The sequence below is a fragment of the Lacerta agilis genome, chromosome 4, assembly GCF_009819535.1.
Source record: "Lacerta agilis isolate rLacAgi1 chromosome 4, rLacAgi1.pri, whole genome shotgun sequence".
In the NCBI taxonomy this organism is placed as follows: domain Eukaryota; kingdom Metazoa; phylum Chordata; class Lepidosauria; order Squamata; family Lacertidae; genus Lacerta; species Lacerta agilis.
The window spans coordinates 43,020,597-43,041,820 of NC_046315.1; the positions used below are offsets into that span (position 1 = coordinate 43,020,597).

General features: G+C 38.8%; 1 protein-coding gene across 6 annotated transcripts in view; it reads left to right on the forward strand.

The window, feature by feature from the left end:
* ROBO1 (roundabout guidance receptor 1) overlaps window positions 1-21,224 on the forward strand; it is a 611,457-nt gene that overhangs the window by 328,004 nt on the left and 262,229 nt on the right. The gene's annotated exons all lie outside the window — the stretch shown is intronic.

Genomic DNA, 21,224 nt, shown 5'->3' on the forward strand with positions numbered 1-21,224 from the left:
GGCCTATCAAATGCATGTTTACTCAGAAGCAAGTCCTACTGTGTCCACTGAGGCTTAGTCTCTAGTCACTTGTGTTTTATAGATCAGCTTGCACATGAGTAGAGTAGGCGAAGGTAAATCATGGAGCAAGCTGCTCTCTTCTCTCTCCCCCCCCCCCATGTCCTCACTGCTAGGACCAGCCACTTTAGTTGGCAACAAGGGGGCTATTAGTCCTTGTTTGATGTATGCAGAGGACTGTAATTAAAATAGATCATAAAGAAACAGCAGGAAACAACTTCTTCCTACAGTTTTAGGTGAGGAGGGGGGAAAGAGGTTACAGGTATTGGCAAGTAGGAAGCTAGAGGCATGGTTTATTCAGTATATGTTGATTGATGTAGTGATATGAAGCATCACTTTTTTAACCTTTGTTGAGGGCATATGGTTCCAGTGTTCAATATTCATATGGTAATAACTATGGTTCACCACTAGTCATTGGTGTTTACCTCCTAGAGTAAGTGGATAGTTCACTACTACATAGATTTGCTTGCAGTGACCTTTCTTTGAAATGGAAATTCCAACTAAGGGATGTTTAGGATCAAGATAGATTTACTTAAGTTTCACTCTTTCATGAATTTCACCCCTTATACATACTTGCAAGTTCATTATGCATGTTTAGTTTGAAGAAAGTATGAAGTTTGGCAGATTTGTGCTTGTGGAATTAGATTGATAAATTATTGGTTTAAAACAATGTTTAATCCCATCCAGAAGGGTTCTCCCTTTCCTTAACTTCTGCTAGCAAGTCAGAGCTTGTGCTCACACCCACCCTCAGCTGGCAACTTTCAAACAACGTAGAAAGCGGATTTTAGAATTTGAGTATGATATTTTGAAAGGATATAAACTAGGATGTGACTACTAGCTCACAGTTTTCTGCAAAATAACTGTAAATTTTCTGGCAAAGTCTGGGAGCCTGGCACATATGTTAAATCATTCACTCTGACCGCAAAAAATTGTTACAATCCCATGAAACCTATTCCCTTGATCAGAGGTGACATGAGAACAGTCTGGAGAGGAAAATGAGCTACTTCCCATGTGCTGAATGGGATATAACCCATGAGACAGGGGTTACTTTGCAGTAGGGCAGCTGGCTGCTGCTCTGTGGGAGTAGGACAGGTGACTAGGTTAAACCTGAAACCCTGTATCTGTTTTTTCTTAAATTCTTGAGTAATGTCACTAGCTCATTCAATTTCCATTATTTCACGGAGTGCACTTTAAGCACAGAGTTGGATGCAAATCACAGTCAATGGGAGGAACCTGTCTCACTTGCCTCTTTTACTAACCCTCTTGGCCCCCCTCCCCTTGGATTTATAGCAAAAGGGTTCCCTTGTGGTTATTTTTTATTCACTTTCCTATTCTAAAAGTTTCTTCTCATGTGTAAAGAGACTTGGTGTGAAGTGTGATAAACAGAGGAAGGCAAGATCATTGAGAAGATAGCGGGATTAGTGGTCATTAGTCACTGTTTGAACTGGTTTAATTAGCTTTGGGAAGTTTTATCCTGGTTGTACTGTCATGTCAGTGCTGCGCAAGTTAGTTGCAGATTTCATATCTTAAAACTCTCCAGCTCGTAATGTTCCTTCACAGTAAATTTGAGTCATGAAGGTCCCATGGAAGTATTTGCTGTGTTTGGTTCTTTCTTCTATAGATACTTTAAAATGCACAAATACTCTATTGTTTTAGTTACAGTCTATTGTTTTAGTTCAAGGTGAGGACAGTGTGCTTGTCTAACTTAAAAGTTTGCAGTTGTCCAGTTTCCTTTATCTGCAGCACATGAGAACTGTTCTTACTGAGGAATAGTCTGGGATTTTTGTTGTCTGATTTTCCATATTTCACTTCCCGCTTCTATTTATTCTGAATTGCAACATGACCATCAACATAAAAAACCATTGGGCCAATTGTGATGCTTTTTTTTTTTACTTCATGAAGTATTTGATAATAATTCTGGTGAAGATGAGGTTTTATTCTATATTTTCATTTTTGCCATTAACTTTTTTAGTTTTCAAGAAGTACGGATTGCATGGTTACAGGCATGGCTGCAAGGCATATGATATAAAAGCTAATAGGAGTTGAGTATCCTGACTATGAAACTTCTTTTATAACTACTCTACAAGAATTTTCATGGGCCAAATTGTGTACTGTACTCCCACTGCCCCTATGTTCAACTAGTGTTTTATAATGTTGAATAGGACCATGTCAGTAATTTCAAATTCTGGAAATTTTGCAATCAGCTATTGCAAAAGCTAACTGATTGAAACATTATGCCAGAAGATACACATGGAAACAAAGAAAAGTTAACAACATTTGTTTTTGCCTGCAAGTTGTTTTGAGTACTGTATTTCACTCAGCAATGGTCTGTAAATTCTCATACAAAAGACCATGGCTTGCTTCTGTCCTGCTAATTAAAATATGTGTAACTGACATAATTATGCCTAATTATTAATGTTAATTCTTTCTATTTTTAAAACAAGCCCAGTCTTGTGTCTTTATTCAACTTCTGATCCAGAAAAAAACCCTTCAGTCAAATTTGCTAGAACTTTAGCTGAAAAGAGCTAAGTCTATTCATGGTATGGATTTTTTTCTTTCTTATTCCTTCACCAGTTTTAAAACGCTGTACTGTATAATGTGTTGCTAATTACATAGAAACCTAGCGTAATACCTAAGAGTGTGCGCCAGCAAATACATGGTTCAATCCTCCTCCCAGCCACAAATTCTCTCAGCCTTTGTTGTATGAGAATAATGCTGGCTTAACTTGGCTGTTGTGAGCTTTCCTGATATGTTCAATGCGCTTCTAATATTAATATACCCACTGAGTTCTGTGGGACTTACTCTTAAGTTTAGTGTGTGCTGCATTGTGATTGTAAACACTTAACTTCCTATTTACATACTCCATTTTAAAGGTTACATTCCAGTTACCTTTTTGCCTCATTATATATATGGTAACCATTTCTAGCTAACACTCCATAGGGTTACTGCTTACTCTACACAGAAACAAACAAAGCAGCAACAACACAAATAGGAGATTATAACATCAAATCACTCTTTCTTTTGTGTTCTAAAGGGTTCATATGGTCCAGAGACCATGGCGTAGCTCTATGTTAGCCCTGCTACTGCAAAGTTGTTCCTTCTGTTCTGTTTTGGAAATCAATTTATTTGAGGATTAATTGAAGTAATATGATATACACAAGTTTATTTGAGAAATAATCTTAGTTTCCCCTCCATGCTGAATAGCACAACCAGTAGAGTACTTCCACTCTGCTTTCTGGTATGGAAATAGAAACATCATGGATCTTTAGCTAGTGGATTGGACACCACACTATGTCACATGAGAATCTAAAATGGTACACCTTCTTAAAAAGGGAGGGAGACAATAAAGGGGGAAATACAGATATTGGGGAGGGCATGGAGAGATTGAAGACCCGTATTGTACACTGAAATTAGTTGCATCCCTTGTCTGAAAAGGTGGAGGAATACTGTTTTAAACAAAATGAATGTGTTTATAAATTCATCTTGTTAAATATGAACAGTTTGCAGAAGTTTACTCAATAGTTTGGATAATGGTTTCAACCAGATAGAATTGAAAAACAGCCCTGATTCCCATGCCATTGACTTCAAAAGCAATGTGCTTTAGAGGTCCATACAGCCTCTATAAAAACTTTCCGATAGTGAGCCCAGTCAACTTACTTCTGAGTGAACATGCCTATGATTTTGTATTATAAGACACCTCAGTTACATTTTTAAACAGGGTCATTCAGGAGTAATAAAAATGGATGCTGATTGTATTCTGTTTTGGAGGTTGAAACCCCAAATCTACACACAGCCACACACTCTCACACACAAGCTTTTAAGTAAACCTCCTCAAAACGTGATGATCCCTGTGTGTCAAACTGGGTAGCGATTGTTCTACAATAAGAAAGAATAGTTCGCTACAGTCAGTTCCTTCTTCAAAGAAGGCCTTTCAAAGGGCTAGGAATTACTTACTCATATGCCAAAAGTTGCTACATGTAGAGATCAAAAGATGCTGCCACTGCACTCTCTGGGTTTTTTCTGATCTTCTAGCTGTGTTAGTAAAATGAGAATTGCTTTTTTTCTCTCCCTGTGACTAGAAGTTTGCATTAAAGTTGCTTACATGATTTTTATTATAACTTTTTATTTGGTTTTCAAGATAGTATTTAGAAAGGAGCATTTGAACATTAATAGTTTAGTCTTTCTGGTAGTGGAATGTAAAACTTGGCTTCGTTAGAATAACTTTAGGAATTCATATATGGCTAATAGTTTTGTTAGGTCAGTTTGTCCGTCTTTCTTGTTTGATCACCTATTTCGACTTTTGTAACTGCACTGTGAAACTCACACCATTCACCCATCTAATAAGTCTTTAAAAAATGATCTTACTAGCAGAATAGCTAAGGAACAGAGAAGTTGTATGAGTCTATCTTAAGAGGCAATCCTCCCTCTTCCCGTAAAAAAACCCAGCTGGAACCCTACTTATGTGTGGAAAAACTATACATACCTAATTAAACATGGCAATAGGATTTGTCACTTCCGCTGTGCATGAATGCACAATCAAATGAGTGGCAGGTTTCCACTGTGTATAAGTAGCAAAATAGATACGTGCTTTTTGTGAATTCAGAGGAAATCTTATTAACCCCCATTAAGCCATTAAGCTGTATGCTTAATATTCTAAATGAAATTTATTAAAAATATAATGCAAAATATCATATTTTAGCTTTCATAGTGTTCTTCCAAAAGTCACCATGACTGTAACTACATAGTATTATTACTATAGAGTGAAATTGTTTGCCTGATCTGTAACTTAAAAAAAAGTAGGTACTATTAATATTGGCAGTTACAAAGGTCTGTGTGTGAGTGCATGCATGCATGTGTTGCGGAGATGGAAGGGTGTACTCAAACTAACTTGATGATTTGCCTTCCTGCCTCTCACCTCTCTCTTTTGGTAAAGCTGCTAGGAAAGGACAGCAGCTGCTGCATGCTGAGTTGCATAAATATAAGGTGCTGTTCATTATGAGTTTCATTCTATATTTGCCAGGTGCAAAGTGCACTCTAGTGTTTGGTGTCAAAGGAACAGAGGGACATTCACTCTTGGCCAGAAATTTTCCCTTGTGGCAAGTATCTAATGTGCACATACTATCATTCTGCTATCAGGCAAGTGGTTACGCTACATGCTGGCTTGTTAAACTGGCAGTCCCTTGGCAGATGTCTAGACAAGCTGCCAACTATTAGTGCTGGATGCTTTAAACCAGCTTCAGTCAGATGATCCCTGGGTTCCCGAAGAACCATAAACATGTAGAGCCAGGGGATTAATGTATCTCTTTTTTGGCTTGGCCAGTAAAGATGAGCCATGTGACTAACAATGACTGGTGCAATATATGTAAACAGTAACATAGTTTTCAAGCCCATCCAGGTTTTCCAAGTGATTACTTTAGACATTGTCAGTAAAAGTGTGCAAAAAACTAACAAACACCATTTCTCCCTCTTTTGCATGGGAACTATCCCTTATAGATTATAGATATGAGAAAACGCCATGTGCCATGTTGTATGTGTACACTTGACTTCTAAAAGGAGCTTAAAAAGAACACTCAGTTGAGGTGAATGGGGGCAATTTCCCCCCAGTTTTCTCCCTAAATGACCTCTTGCAAGATTGTGAATGGCTTTTTGTCAATTCTCTTAAGAGATTTGATAAGCCTTATTAGTATTGGGGGGGGGGGGAGAGAGAGAAGGAAGGACTTCAAAGTGTCCAATGAAGAAATACAACACAAAATGACCGTCAGAAAATATAGAGGCATTGCTGTAGTGAGAGAAGTGACTGCTGTTTCATTACTTGCAAGTTGAGTTTTTTTTTTTTTTTTTTTTATAAAAACCCAAATGGACTACATAGTAAGGAAGTGCAGAGTCTTCACGAGATGAACCAGGCATTGAAGGAAAGAAGTTCTCACTGGAAAGTGATGGTGCCACATGCACTGCAATGGGAACCTTTGGCACTAAAACAGCCCATATTCCATGAAGCAATCTCAATAGCAATAGATGACATAATCTCTGAGCAAAGAACCATATATGCCTGCTGAAAAAGAACTGCAATTTTATTACCATGTGGTTCACAAGCAACAATGATTCATCAAGTTCATTTGCTGGAAAGGCCTAAAGTTACCAGATTAAAATAACCTCCAGTTACATTGTTGCGAAATAGTTTGATTTAAAAGATTTCCAGTAAAATGTACATTACAGGATTAAAATAAAATCAGTGATTCATTTATTGGCTTAAAATTTATTGTGCAATGAAAACGTAAACAGACTTGATGAAATTTTGAATGTGAGTTATTTCATTTAGCTTGTGAGGATGTATAACAATTTTAGTATAGTAGAAGGGTGATTTCACAAACAATACAAAGAGGTTATTATTGTCTTCGTGCTATAGCTAATGCTTGGGCCTTTTACAGAGTGATGGGAAAGTACCTTTTTAATAGCTAAGTGACTGTATGATTTCTTCCAAAATGGAAGCCACTAATTTGAGGATGATTAAATGTGTGTGTGACACTAAAAACTTCCATCAGCAAACTTTTTAAGAGTTTGACTTCTGTGAGAACTGGTAAAGGAAAGGGGAATTTAAAAACAAAACCCCACAAGTAAATTATTAAGAGAGAGTTATACTCCTGCAGCTTTACTGAAGAATTACAATGATGTGTGCAAGATATGATTGTAGTAGCTCTGGCTCAATTAATTAACGCGGGTGGTGCTGTGGTCTAAACCACAGACCCTAGGGCTTGCCGATCAGAAGGTCAGTGGTTCGAATCCCCACGATGGGGTTAGCTCCCGTTGTTTGGTCCCATCTCCTGCCAACCTAGCAGTTCGAAAGCACGCCAGTGCAAGTAGATAAATAGGTACCGCTCTGGCGGGAAGGTAAATAGTGTTTCCGTGTGCTGCTCTGGTTCACCAGAAGCGGCTTAGTCATGCTGGCCACATGACACAGAAGCTGTCTGCGGACAAACGCTGGCTCCCTCGGCCTATAAAGCGAGATGAGTGCTGCAACCCCAGAGTCATCCGCAACTGGACCTAATGGTCAGGGGTACCTTTACCTTTACCTTTAAGCTAGGTGTGGGCAGAAGGCCCTTTCAGTATAACTATTCTTCAACACTTTCAGGTAAAAAGAAACTGAGTGTTTGCCATAGACATTTTGACCTTCTCTAATGTACGGTATTAATAGCATTGCACTGAATTGGTTGCCATATCTGTATCCTTCATGTAAGGATAGATATTTGCCAACTCATTAAACATGTGTAATTGAAGAATTTTTCACTTTTAAGGAGGATAAAATGGTTTAAAAGCAGTCATCCAAATTTCATTGCTCGTGTTCTATTTCAAGCACATTGTTGCAAAATTCCTCTCATATAGTTGAGGATGTCACTAATCAAGGTACTTTGAGTGACCCTGCCTTAGAGCAGCTACAATATGTAAGAATGCTCTCTATGGAGCCTCGGTAGAAGGACACCAGCAGTCTCTCACTCAGATTGTTCTTCTTTAAAAGTCTGAGGAAATAAATTCTCTGCTGGGCCTTCATTACCAGAGCAGTAGTATTTGCGCTCCAAGTCATACCCTGATCGATAGTCACTCCCAAAAACTCGACAAAGACCTTGGTGTCCCAAGGACCATCTCCTCCTGAGTGAACTTGCCCCGGTTTTAAGTAACAACAACAACAACAACAACTTATTTATTTATTTATTTATTTATTTATACCCCGCTCATCTGGCTGGGTTTCCCCAGCTACTCTGGACGGCTTCCAACAAAATATTAAAAATACAATAAAACATCAAACATTTAAAACTTCCCTAAACATTAGTTCATTACTACCCTTGCCCCAAAGGTTGTGACAGGTGGTTAAAAAAAAAATCTTAGTGGTGGACCCAGATTCTAGAATAACCTCCAGTTATTTGCGACCAGTCATTCATGTCCTTCCTACCAGACCACTGCCCTTCCATCCAGAGAGAAAGTGACAGACACATAGCAATTGAAGTTGTAACTTGTTAAAATAGTGAGATCTTTACTAATGTCACTACTATTGTGGTATAAAATATGCTTCCTGCATTAACTGTCACCTAGCATCAGCAGAGGGGAGAAAGATGGGAAGCAGGCCTACCACCTGCTCCATTAAGGTCAGGTTCCCCTCTCAGTCAGCTGTGACTTGGTAGCATCCATTGCATCAGGCTGCAGCAGAGAAGGGATGCAGGGCCACTCTATCAGCACAATTGATTTACCAGCAACCTTTCCACCTTAGCAGATCATTAGAAGAACTTTTAACTAATAATGTGTTCCTGAGTTGGCTTTTTTCTCATCCATCTTGATCCATTTTTCTTTCGTGTTGTGTCTTCTTAGATTGTGAGCAATGAGGGCAAGGCATCCCTTTTTAAGTGATTTGTAAGCCTGTGGGGCTTTTTTGGTTGAAGAGTGGAATAAAAATGAATAACACACCTGAATATGCTATTTATAACTATGAATGTATGTCATAGTTATATTTGAAGCAACTTGCTGCATTATTGCTCGAAAAATGATGTTAACATGGAGAGCTAAAATAAGGGAAGATGATGTTTTTAAGAGAGTAAGAATGCTGATTGTGAAGCATTTGTCCATTAATTTTGGCAGGTACTGTAGGGTAAGTTACCATGTGTGAAAAATGATGCTAGTATTTGGTAATGAATGACAACTAATAATTCAATGGACACTATATTAAAGTATACGTGGTTCATTGCTTACATAGCGTTTTGTGAAAATAAAAAGTCTCACGTTGAAAAGGGTTCAGTTTATATATTTGCAGAAGTATTTACAGAGGATTCTTTAGAAGACTGTCTGGAATGTTGAACTTGTTTTGAAGCTTCTCCTTTGAATATAACTCATTAATATTCACAGACTAATGTTAGCCTCTATGGAAGTTGTACAGTTGCAGCATAAAAGTGAAGCAACTGATGTTTCATAGTGTTTATTTCAGTTACATTTGTAAGTTTTATTGTTTTCATCTGGCAGTTTAAACACAGAAGTAACTTAGCAAAATTCTTACCTGAACTGCTGTTGTTAACACCCCCCATTCCCTCCCCCCCGGTTGTTCATAATTTCATTAAGGGATTACAGTGGAAACAATAACGGAACTTCTGCTTTTGCCAAGCTTTTAGCATCAGGGAGCTGAGTCAAATGAACACTGAGTAGGAACATATTTAGAAACATTGGAACAAAACAAAAGAGATGTTTGTCCTCTTGAAGGCTAACAGATTTATTGCAACATTTTGTGGACTACAAACCATTTCACAGGCAACTTGACCTGGTAATAATAGTATTAATGGTAGAAAACTAGACATAATTAATGTATTGCAAGAACCTTAGTCAAATATTGACAACAACAAAGATGAGCTGCAGTGGGACTTGAGCTTGCACACTACAGGCGATGACTGATTTATTCACGTCTGCATGGTGCCAAACCTAGAGGTGACCCAAAATGTCAATAAAAGAGCAGAATGGGGATGGAATAGGTGGAGTGGAATAGAATGGAATGCTTTATGTGGGCCCCACAAACACATTTGTGCAGGAACATAACTCCTGCACAAAATGAGTATTGCTTGTGCAATATTTCCTTTTCCAGCTTGGCCACAAGCAGGAGATCAGAAACTTTCATCTTAGTTTTAGATTAACCATAGCTAGGGTTCAGATGTAATGCTGCACTGTGATGAATCTTAACTATGTCTTTTTAAAGAAAATCAGGTTTAAGGAGTGTGTCTGAATCAAAGGTTTTATTTAAAGAATTATATACTGTTTCTCATCCTGGGGCAAAGTTTGCAACCCAAGGTACTACTTCCTTAGCGGAGTTTGTAACCCGAAGTGTTTCTAACCCGAGGTACCACTGTATACATTCCATTTCCAAAGTGGAGTGCGTGTGAAATTCTATACCCCCATTTTATTGTATGCCACTATTTGGTGGACATTAGTGATTCACATATATTCACACACCTCTTGGCATATATATGAAAATAAGGATACATTAATATATATTTTTAATTTGTGAAGCTGAGGTAAGGAAAGTGGAATAATTCTTCATATTTCACAAAATGGTTGTTATCACAGTATGAAGTAATCTGAAATGGACCTCAATTGCCACTATCACTACGAGAACACCCTAATCAGTATTTTATGGCAATGAAGTTTATTTTTTGGTCCCTTGTAGTGGTAGACATGAGCTATCTGGTTTGCACTTCACAGCTATTGTCATATGATGGCCAGCACTTTGGACTTCTATTTCATTAAGCAAAGTACATTATTTTGTGTTTGTTTATTAAATAAAAAGGAGCCCAGGGTTGCTTCACCACAGCTGAACATACTGAAATTCTGTTATTAGTTTTCTGTTGAGTATGTAATAATGCATTATTTCATAAAGGCTTGTTTGCACAATTTGTATATCACCTGAATCAGTCCTAGGGCAAGTCTTAGTATAGAAGAAGATATGGCTTCACAAGTCATTGCCACACTTCAGTAAAACATCCCACCCAGAATCATCCCTTACCACCCTGTATCCAAGCCAGCTTTTGTAACTCAGCCATTTCATCACATCTCCATGGGCTTTACTTGATTCATTTGACTTTCATTCAACACCTGATTTCTGATAGCTTTCTTATGCCTGCTAATTAAACACAGAATCAACCTGAGACAGCTTCTCTTCAAAGAATTGAACATGGCATGTGTTGTCGCTCTGTAAAAATGAATCTGATCGGCACATGATTGGAGTGTTGGCACAACTCTTAATTTCTGACTCTGTGTGGAGCATTTCTGAGGTTTCTCTACTCCACCCAGACATGTGCTGTGACTAGCATTCTATGTTATACTTGTTAAATCCTGCAGGAAAAACTTATAGTAGTCATTCATCATCCCACTTTTTAAAGGCTATAATAAAGAAAATGTTAAAACAGAGCTATCTGTGAGTGGGAATGTACTGTGGGAAGAGGGCAGGAAGCAAATACATGTTTTCTTAAAAACAAAAGGAGTTGCTTCAATGTCTTGGGTAGTATAATCTGGCATGCATATATATTCAGAAGATTAATGTTTGTGTTTCTGTTCTTTTTTGCATTCATATGTATCTATAGTAAATATCTATTTAATTAAAAGTTTAAAATCTAATATCCAACATGGGATAGAGCTGAGGTGGGGAAGAATGCATGTAAAATATGCTGCTCATGAGGTCTGCTGAGACTCTGTTTTTGCTGTGGTAGCTGGAGGCAACCTAGTCTTGATTAGCAGTCTGGCTTCCTAAAAGTTTTCCCAGGCCTTCCCCCGTGTCAGCTAGATTTTTAACTATTTACCTGCATACATTTCTTTAAAATAAATGCAAATTGATTCTCAAAATCCAAAAATGTATTAATAGAAAAATGCAGTCATTCATTTATTTAAAAGGATGCATACTGAACTTAAATGTTGTTAGTAGTGCATAAAAATGGCAAGAAATGATAACCACGGAAGGCCACTTGAAATAAAACTTGTTTTCTTCAGATCATGGGTGCATGTATCTTCTTAAGCAAAAAGAGAATCTTGGCATGGGTCTCAGATGCTTGGGTCACTAGAACCCTTCACAGGATAAAAACAATGGTTTGGTAAGCTGTTCTCCAAATTTGTTTACTGTGGTATATATTTGAATCAAATCCACCATAGCCTATAGGAACAACTGCCTTGAAGCAGAGTGGTTGTCTACACATAGTTTCTTTCTTAACTGTTGGGCTCTCTGTTCCTGTGGGAGTAGCTGGCATGCATCTGTTTAGCGTAGGCTCAAGGGAAATTATTAGTTTTACAGTTCACTTTCCTGGCTTGGGCAGAATATGTGCTAGCCAATTCCAGCACTGTTGCAGCCGAGAAGCTGCAGTTACTATGCTCGGCTTAATATTGAAAGCTTCCTAAAAGCTAAAGTTATCCTGCAAGGTTCAACAAATCTGGAATGCCTGGATTTGTAAATGGCAAATTACAAATGTTTTTATTCATGGATTATGGCGGTGTAGCACACTTCACCTTATCAAGTTGGGACACATTAGAGTTTTTAAAACTATGTATATAAGAGCTCCTTTTTATATATCATTTAGTGGTGAGGGGCCACTAAAGCATGGCTCTTTTTCCTCTTCCTTGGAATGTCAGCAATACTTGCACATGGCATGGATGTGATTTTAAATGCTCCCAAATGGATGAGAATTTGCTGTGCTTCAGCAATAGCTTCAATGTCAATGTTAGAAGCACCCCCCACCCAAAAAGCTGCAAAACAAAATCAGGGAAACAAAATGGCTCAGATCTGAAGATCAAGTTTTCCCTCGAAAGAAAGAAAGAAATAAATAGAAAGAAAGAAAGAAAAAACCTTTCATCTCTTCTTGCAGTCATTGATAGGTAGTATTCAACTAAGCTTCACTCAGAATAGGCCATGTCCATCTATTTCAGTGGGTGTACTTGAGTAGCACTATAAATGCTACGGGATCAGTAGTCTCATAGCATTGTAATCTGAAATTGGAACCACTGACACACAGCATCTCTGATCTGAAATCAAAGGATATTATAGCTGATATTGAAATTTTGTCTTATTCGGACAAAATTCCCATGGAGGATTTATAGGTTAGTGTGTCCAGGTTTGCAGCCTCGCTCCTAGTAGGCAGCTGGGAATTTTCTTACTAAGTGAGCTTGTGCCAATAACTACTGCTCTACTTCCACCTTTTCTTATGATAAAAGGTAAGCCTTTTCTATAATTATTGGTCAGGTTGTGGCTACCTTTTAGAAATTTTGCACTTCCATTTGGAAGGGCTGCAGGAACATGGTTTTAAAATGTGGGCAAAATACTGGTTAAATACACTGCACCAACTTTTTTCCTATTACCTGTTGATACATATGTACATTTTGTATGTACTAATAAATACCATTTTTTCCTAAAGGTATTCATGGCAGATGGCAGTATATACTACTTAGTTCATGTTGCTATTGTGTTTCTGAGTAAAAGTATTGATGTAGGAAACTGGTAATTTAATCTAGAATAACCTTGGCTATATTTCCGATGTGATGGACTTCTTTATTTACTTGGTTTTTGCTTTGGTATAGTTTTGGAAGAAAGAAGTAATAAATGGGGAACCTGCCTTTTAACTGCTTGTGTAATGCACATAAATCCATTTCTTCAGGCTCCATGAATCAAAAGTGAAGGGTGATTACCTTAGTCTGACTGCACCCCGTGTAATTTCAGAGGCTACAAATGTTGTTACAAGCTAGGTAAGGGTGAAAGCATAGTAAAGTTCCACTGAATGACTTTTACAGCTTTGAGCTAATGTACACAAACAAAGAAACTCTTGTTTTCTCCCTTCCATTGTGTGTGTAATGAGAGAGGTGTAAATTAGCCAATCTTGCAGTGGAGTTCAAGCTGTGTTCACTTTTTTAAATTTCAGATAGAAAAACCCATTAAAATATAATTTAATTATCTTATGTTTAGCATTTCATCTTCTAAATGAGACAATATCTGAAGAATTGATAGCTTTAAAAGATATAATGCTCCATTATTCCCTATATTTTCATCAAGATGAAGATATTTTGAAAAAAATTATGTAGCAACCAGAAATTATGTAGCAACCAAAAAAAAGTAGCAACCAGAATCAACTGTGTTAAAGTACAAGAAATGCAGCAATGTGAAGTTTTTGCTTTTATATGGCTTTTTCTGCCCTTAGGTTTGAATGGCAATTGAATAAATGAGTACAGTACATAAAAATGAACTTTTAGGATTCTTTCTGATTCAGGGCTGAAAACAAATGGAAATCTTCCATCCCCTCCCCTTTAAAAATATTTTGCTTAAAGCTTTTATGATTTGATCTGCTTGCTTTAACTTTCTGTGAAGTTACAAGGGGGATTTTTAATGTTAAATATTGTATAGATATACACTGAATACTATTTTCAGCTACTTTCAACATAAGTCGTGTCTTGATTTTCAAAGATCGAAATGATCGAAACCCGGAAGTGACTTTTCCAGTTTTTGAACGTTCTTTTGGAAGCTGGACGTCCAACAGGGCTTCCACAGCTACCGATTGGCTGCAGGAGCTTTGTGCAGCCAATCAGAAGCCACACTTTGTTTTTCGAATGCTTTGAAAGTCGAATGGACTTCCGGAACGGATTCCGTTCGACTTCCAAGGTACAACTGTACTGTATTTAGTACTGATTTTAGTACTTTACTCCTTACCCCACAATAAAGTCTTAAGATTTTTTTTAAGCCAAGGCTTTTTACTGTTGTTAACAGTAGTGGAATAATGCTGGATACTTTCTTTGATGTGAATTAATTCAAGGTTTTATGTAAATTTCATGGTACCTTTTGCCCATGTTGCTATAAAAACCAGAATTTCATGTGATTTGTAATAATTATGGCAGCTTTCTATCACTGTGTAAAAAAAGTACTGGGGTAAACAGTGTAAAGCATTATATATGAATCTGATGCACTTGGCTAGTATTCTCAATAAGGATGGTTCCATTGTGTTTGCTAAGAGTATGTCAACACACTTTGGACTCGCCAGTATATCTGTTGCCCTGAATCTGTTGTCATGCGTAATGTGATTCTGTATGTAATTATGATAAAGTAAGCAAAATAAATTTTGGATTAATGGGCTCGTCTAGGTGTATCAAGAGGTGGAAGCAACCGTGAACTTGCATCCTGATGTACAAATTGATATTTAGAATCCAGGAAATGTATGTGTATCATGCAGTTTAGCCTTTGATCCTAGAAACTTGTCTGTGAATGTAGGAATACTTATTGGGGTCTCCAGTTTCCATTTTGTTATGTTTAGCTATCTAGACTTTTTCTGGCATCTGTGGGCAATCTTTATTCAGTATTCACTCATTTATTTATTTTTAATTAGGCCGTTACATTCTTTTAAAGCTCTATAGTGAGTTTTAGTGCATCGAGAGATCTAAGCATACAGTCTGTCTTGACTGAGGAAAGAGATGAGTGTCTGTTCTCTGAGGTCATGGGGGAAATGCAGAGGTCAGAACTTTGCACTTAGTCTTATATAAACAGTGTTATGCCCTAGTAAGTCTAATAATTGATCCATCTTTTTTTTAAAAAAAGTTTACTGAACTTTGTTACATCTCCCAGTTAGATCTTTGCTTAACCTGAACACTGGCCCGAATGAAATGTTGTGTAAAATAATCTCCATTTCATAAATTTGCTCTCTAGTGCAATAAAAACGTGATACACTCTGAAGTTCCACTAGGCTTTTTCAAAAGGTGGCCTGTAACAAAAGGTGTTTTACCTGTAAACAAGCAAGTTCTTGACTGGATTAGACTGCAATTGCATCCTTGTATGTTTGGACATAATTCTCACTGAATGTTACAGTTCTTTTGTGTTTACATTCTTTAGGATTCCACTGTTAGTGACTTTGAAATAGTAATATGGTTATTACTATGCAACATTTGCGGGTCCAGTTTCTTTGCAGTACAGTGTATTAATTTTTCAGCCACTTTATCTTTAATTGTTGACCTCTTTTCGGAGCCACTCTATGTGCTTCTGCATAGATCCAGACTATCTGGAAAGAAGATCAATCCCACTTAACTACATGTAATGTACGATGACATCTATAAGCTATAATTTACTCTTTATCTCTTTATCAGTGTACCAGATTAAAACACAGAATGGCTGTGGGAATTGAGCTTTAATCGTCTATGTGAGTGCTGCATCAGATATCGCTGTTTGATAAACATTTAACAGGACTTCTGTGGCATTTTGACAGGAAACTGGCAAAAATCTAGACATGAATGGGTCAGATTCATAGCTGCAGTGGCTGATGACTTGATCAAAATATTGGGGAAAGTAATCTTAATCTCCCTAAATATAAATACTTGCGGCCTGAACAGTTTTGATGCTGGTTTTCATTTCAGAGAAGGGGGGTGGCACTTCTAAAAGTACCTAACCCTTTGCTTATAAATGAGAAGCTTGAGCTGGTATAAATAGCAAGTTACTACTGCTCTGGTAAAGAAGGCCCAGCAGAGACTTTATTTCCTCAGACTTTTAAAGAAGAACAATCTGAGTGAGAGACTGCTGGTGTCCTTCTATCGAGGCAGCACAGAGAGCATTCTTACATACTGTATCTGTGTTTGGTTTGCCAGTTGCACAGTCACCGACAGGAAAATGCTCCAGAAGGTCATAACCACAGCCCAAAAGATTATCGGTCATCCTGTCCCATCTTTGGACGAACTATATAGCTCCTGTTGTCTCAAAAGGCAAACAACATTTTACAGGATTCATCTCATCCCAGATATAGTCTGCTTGCACGGTTGCCTTTGGGCAAGAGATACAGAACAATTAAATCAAGAACGAATAGACTAAAAAACAGTTTTTATCCAAGAGCTATAACTATTTTAAATGCTGTAACCAAATTATATGATCTTTGGGGAGTCGTGATGGATGGTATGTATGTGTATGTGTGGCTGTAAATGTATAAATGGGTATATGTGGATGTAAATGTGGGATGGCATTCAATTTCATTGTACTACGTACAATGACAGCAAAGTATCTATCTATCTAAAAATGAAAGGATAATGAATACTTCCTTGTTTCTTTCTTTCTTTATGAGCTAGTTCAGATTCTCACAGTGTGGCAAGGTGTCCCAAGGATTACAGCAGCATTTAAAGAAAGTTCAATCTGTCTCTGTGTATCAGGATGCAAATAAAATACAGTGGTACCTCAGGTTACATATGCTTCAGGTTACATACGCTTCAGGTTACAAACTCCGCTAACCCAGAAATAACGCTTCAGGTTCTTTATGAGCTAGTTCAGATTCTCACAGTGTGGCAAGGTGTCCCAAGGATTACAGCAGCATTTAAAGAAAGTTCAATCTGTCTCTGTGTATCAGGATGCAAATAAAATACAGTGGTACCTCAGGTTACATATGCTTCAGGTTACATACGCTTCAGGTTACAAACTCCGCTAACCCAGAAATAACGCTTCAGGTTCTTTATGAGCTAGTTCAGATTCTCACAGTGTGGCAAGGTGTCCCAAGGATTACAGCAGCATTTAAAGAAAGTTCAATCTGTCTCTGTGTATCAGGATGCAAATAAAATACAGTGGTACCTCAGGTTACATATGCTTCAGGTTACATACGCTTCAGGTTACAAACTCCGCTAACCCAGAAATAACGCTTCAGATTAAGAACTTTGCTTCAGGATAAGAACAGAAATCATGCTCTGGCAGCACAGCGGCAGCGGGAGGCCCCATTAGCTAAAGTGGTGCTTCAGGTTAAGAACAGTTTCAGGTTAAGAATGGACCTCCAGAACGAATTAATTCCTTTTAACCTGAGGTACCACTGTACTCCCAAATAGTTTCTGGCATTTCAGCCTTACTTCTTGGTTGTGTAATTGTAACCATGTTATTACACAGTTAGCACCTAGAAAGACGTCTGCTATGTGTCTATAAACTAAGTCCCCAAATTTCCATTAGTGGAGCCCCAAAGGAGGGAAGCAAGTTAGGAATTAGATTAGGCTCAGTACTGCCTACAGCTGTATCTCTCTCAAAAGGCAAAGGTTCATACTGGGAGCAAGGGGTGGGTGGAAACAGTGGCGTTGCTAGCCTCTGCGCTGCTGGGGGCGGCGGCAGCGCAGAGGAACCCCCCTGGGGGAGGGGCACGACGCGTGCGTTGTGACGTCATCATGACGTCACGACGCACGTGGGTGCAGAAAGGGGGAATTTCCCCCTTTCCGAGGCTTTTTTTCGGCGGTGGGTGGTGGCCAACGAGGAGGGCATGACAAGCGTGACACCCTCCTGGCTAGTCGCCCCCCCCCGCCGAAAAAAGCGGCGGAAAGGGAAAAAAAGAAGCAGAGCCGGCGCTCTGCATTCAAGCCCCAGCTCTGCTTCCTTTCCCCGCCCCCCAGCGAGTTTTTTCGGCGGGAGGGGTCGACTAGCGAGGAGGGCGTGACAAGCGTCGACGCCCCCCCCGCCGAAAAAAAGCGGCGGAAAGGGGAAAAAAGAAGCAGAGCCGGCGCTCTGCATTCAAGCCCCAGCTCTGCTTCCTCCCCCCCCCCGCGGGTTTTTTTCGGCGGGGGGGGTCGACTAGCGAGGAGGGTGTGACAAGCGCGACACCCTCCCTCGCTAGTCGACCCCCCCCGCCGAAAAAAGCGGTGGAAAGCACCCCTTCCATGTGCTGCTGGGTGACGGAGGGAGCAGCGGTGCGCGGGAGTGGCGGGAGGGGCCGCCGCTTGTCACCCCCACCCGCCGCTTTTCACCCTGTCACTGGGGGCGTACCGCCCCCACCGCCCCTCCCCAGCGATGCCCCTGGGTCGAAAGAAAAGTGAGGTGCCACGAGACAAATTTTTAGGACCCACTTTAGTTGTAATTATACTTCCCCCCCCTAAAGTGTTTCTAATAATGTTGTGTTTTATATTGCTGTAACCCACCCTGGAACCTTCTGCTGAAGGGCAGGCAATAAATCTAACAACATCTGAATTGAAGCTGGCTGCTGATGAAATCCATTGTGTTACAGCAGATAGGGGCACCTTTCTCACCTTTCTGAAGTGACGGAGTTCTGACTTTGTCTTATGACTGGTTTGACTGACTGGTTTAGTGTTGTTTCTGAAATTAATGTGTTTCTCTAGGACCTTTTTGTACTTTAGGGTGTTGCGCCTTGTAAGAGTTGTACAGATAAGGACAATTCTACCCAGCGTCTATTTGAATTGACCAGTACCGCACTGATTAGAGAAGTTGCAGCTGGTGACATTGCTCAGTCATTTCTCATGGTTTAAGTGTATGATGTGTATGTGACCTTACTCTTTCATAGGAACAAGGTCTGAGGGTCGAACCAAAATCTTTGTTTTTGCAATGGGAGCCCCATGCACCTTCACTTTGGTATGCAGATAGTGATCTGGACTGGATCCAGATCAGATTGAGTGGAATTCTGCTTCTTCAACAGATTTCCTGGTGTTTCACCACCACTACAGATACCCAGTGCCCCCCCCCACAACTCCTCATGGGTGATAAACCCTCTGGAATGGTGTAGACATGGGCCTGCAGCAGTACAAGCAAATCATACCAATTCAATGTGCTGTCTAGTGCAAGTGGAAATGATTTTCTGCTTGTGTAAGACATCCCTGGATCCAAGCCAATACACTGCATGTAAAAGTTCTGTACATAGTATTTCCTGCTTATTGTTAGCCACATTTGAGGTATGCAGAAAAGCAGGCAATTCTTGTTCCTCAAATCTTCTCCCACATATAATTTCACATTTTATTTATTTAGAAAATCTGTAATTGGCCTGCATCAAATAGTCATCCCAGGTGGTATCTGATACATTATATTTAAAGTAAACACACTTAAAATTAATAAACAGAACAACAAATTGTAAAAACCATCTCAAGCAATAAAGATAACAGTAGTTCACAGTACAGTAGTTCTAGGTCCTGGGAAACAAAATCAGATACTTCCAAATATGCTTTTACTTGGGCATATTGAGTTTTATGGTTGTTGGTTTCTCTTGAGGGAGGGAACTCTATGGTTGGGGTATAAATGCAGAGAATACCCTATTCTGCATTATGGAAAAGCCAGTCACAGCTTCTGGGAGGATGGCAAGATGCCCATCCACCACTGATCTCAGAGCTTGGCTAGCTGATATAGGGAGTGGTGATCTGTCATACATAGTTTCTAGGTCAAATATTTGGGTGTAAGAAGCCTGTTATTCAGAAGACTTTCAGTAACATATTGAGCATTAATCGCTTGTTGAAAAGTTTGGGATTTGTATATGAGGTCCTAAGGAGAGAAAAAAGGGGTTGGCACGGAAACCTAACCAAACCTAGACAATGAAATCCTAATTTTACATTGTATTTTCCAAGTCATGCTTGTTTGCGCTTTTCTAAGTACACTTGTTGGATGATAAATGTGTCAATGGAGTACCAAAGGAATCATATAGAAACTAAATTTGCATTCCAGGTAGGAGTGAGGCTGTGTTTAAACAAGAGGTGATATAGCTTGGCCTGTGTGAAAGTCCTGCTGCTCTCCTTCTCACTCTTTAATTGTGTGTGTTTAAAGACAGGCAGTAGGTTGTTTATCATAGAATTATAGAATTGCAGAGTTGGAAGGAACCACAAGGGTCATCTTTTCTAACCCTCTGCAATGCAGGAATCTTTTCCCCAACGTGGGGCTCAAACTCACAACCCCAAGATTAAGAGTCTAATGGCTCTACCTGCTGAGCTATGTATGTTTAGTTGTGTGATCAGAATATACTTAGTAGTATCTAAAAATGGTTTAATATGGTTTTGAAAAACGGAACACCTGAATGAAAATTTCAGAAAATAATGTGTAGAAAGTTTGGAAGGGAGATGCCAATGGAAAAGGACCAATTATTATGATGAAAAGAGTAGTTCAACTTAATGGCAAGTTTTCCGCATCTGAAGTTCCCGCCAAGGAAGTAGCAATCAAAAAGTTCAAAGAAATCTCTTATAACATGTCCATTGCATCAGTGCAGAAAGAATACTAGCATGGCATAGATTTTAAGGATTCTATATCTCAAGAGTTTTATGCTACAAAGCCAGAGATCATATTCAATTTCTTCCATCGTCTGTTTCCACTTAATACAGTGACTGGTCAATATATTTGTGAGATGATACAGGTTGCCTAAATTATCATATAATGTTACATTTTATGAAATGTTTGAAGGGAGAACTAATTAGATGACAAGAAACTTGTAAGGCACGGAGGAAGAAAACCAAATCCAGTGTGCCACAGACACTTCCCTGTTAATCAGTTGGAGAAATTTGTGCCTGCATTTTTCAAGCACTGGGATATTATAGTGGTTTATTAAGCTGCACTTTCTGATTGGTAAAATGAATCGTAACTTAAAGAGACTTGTCAGAGTCCTTGAATACAGTATATTGAAATGTCCCTGGAAGATATTGGAGATCTTCTACCATTATGGTTGTGAGGAGTAGCGTAACAACAGTCAACAAATTATTTAGAGGTTTTCCGTTCCAGAGTTTTATTGTTGCCTTGATTTTAGTGTGAATTAGTAAAAAGCATAATAAGGGTAATGATTGAATAAGATTATTACTATATTATATAATATGGCAATGATATCTATTATTATCAAAATACTTTTGTGCATCTAGAGAGAATACATATTTATTTTTAACTTGCATGGCTTAAAAATTAGCCTTTCCACTGATGCTACCTT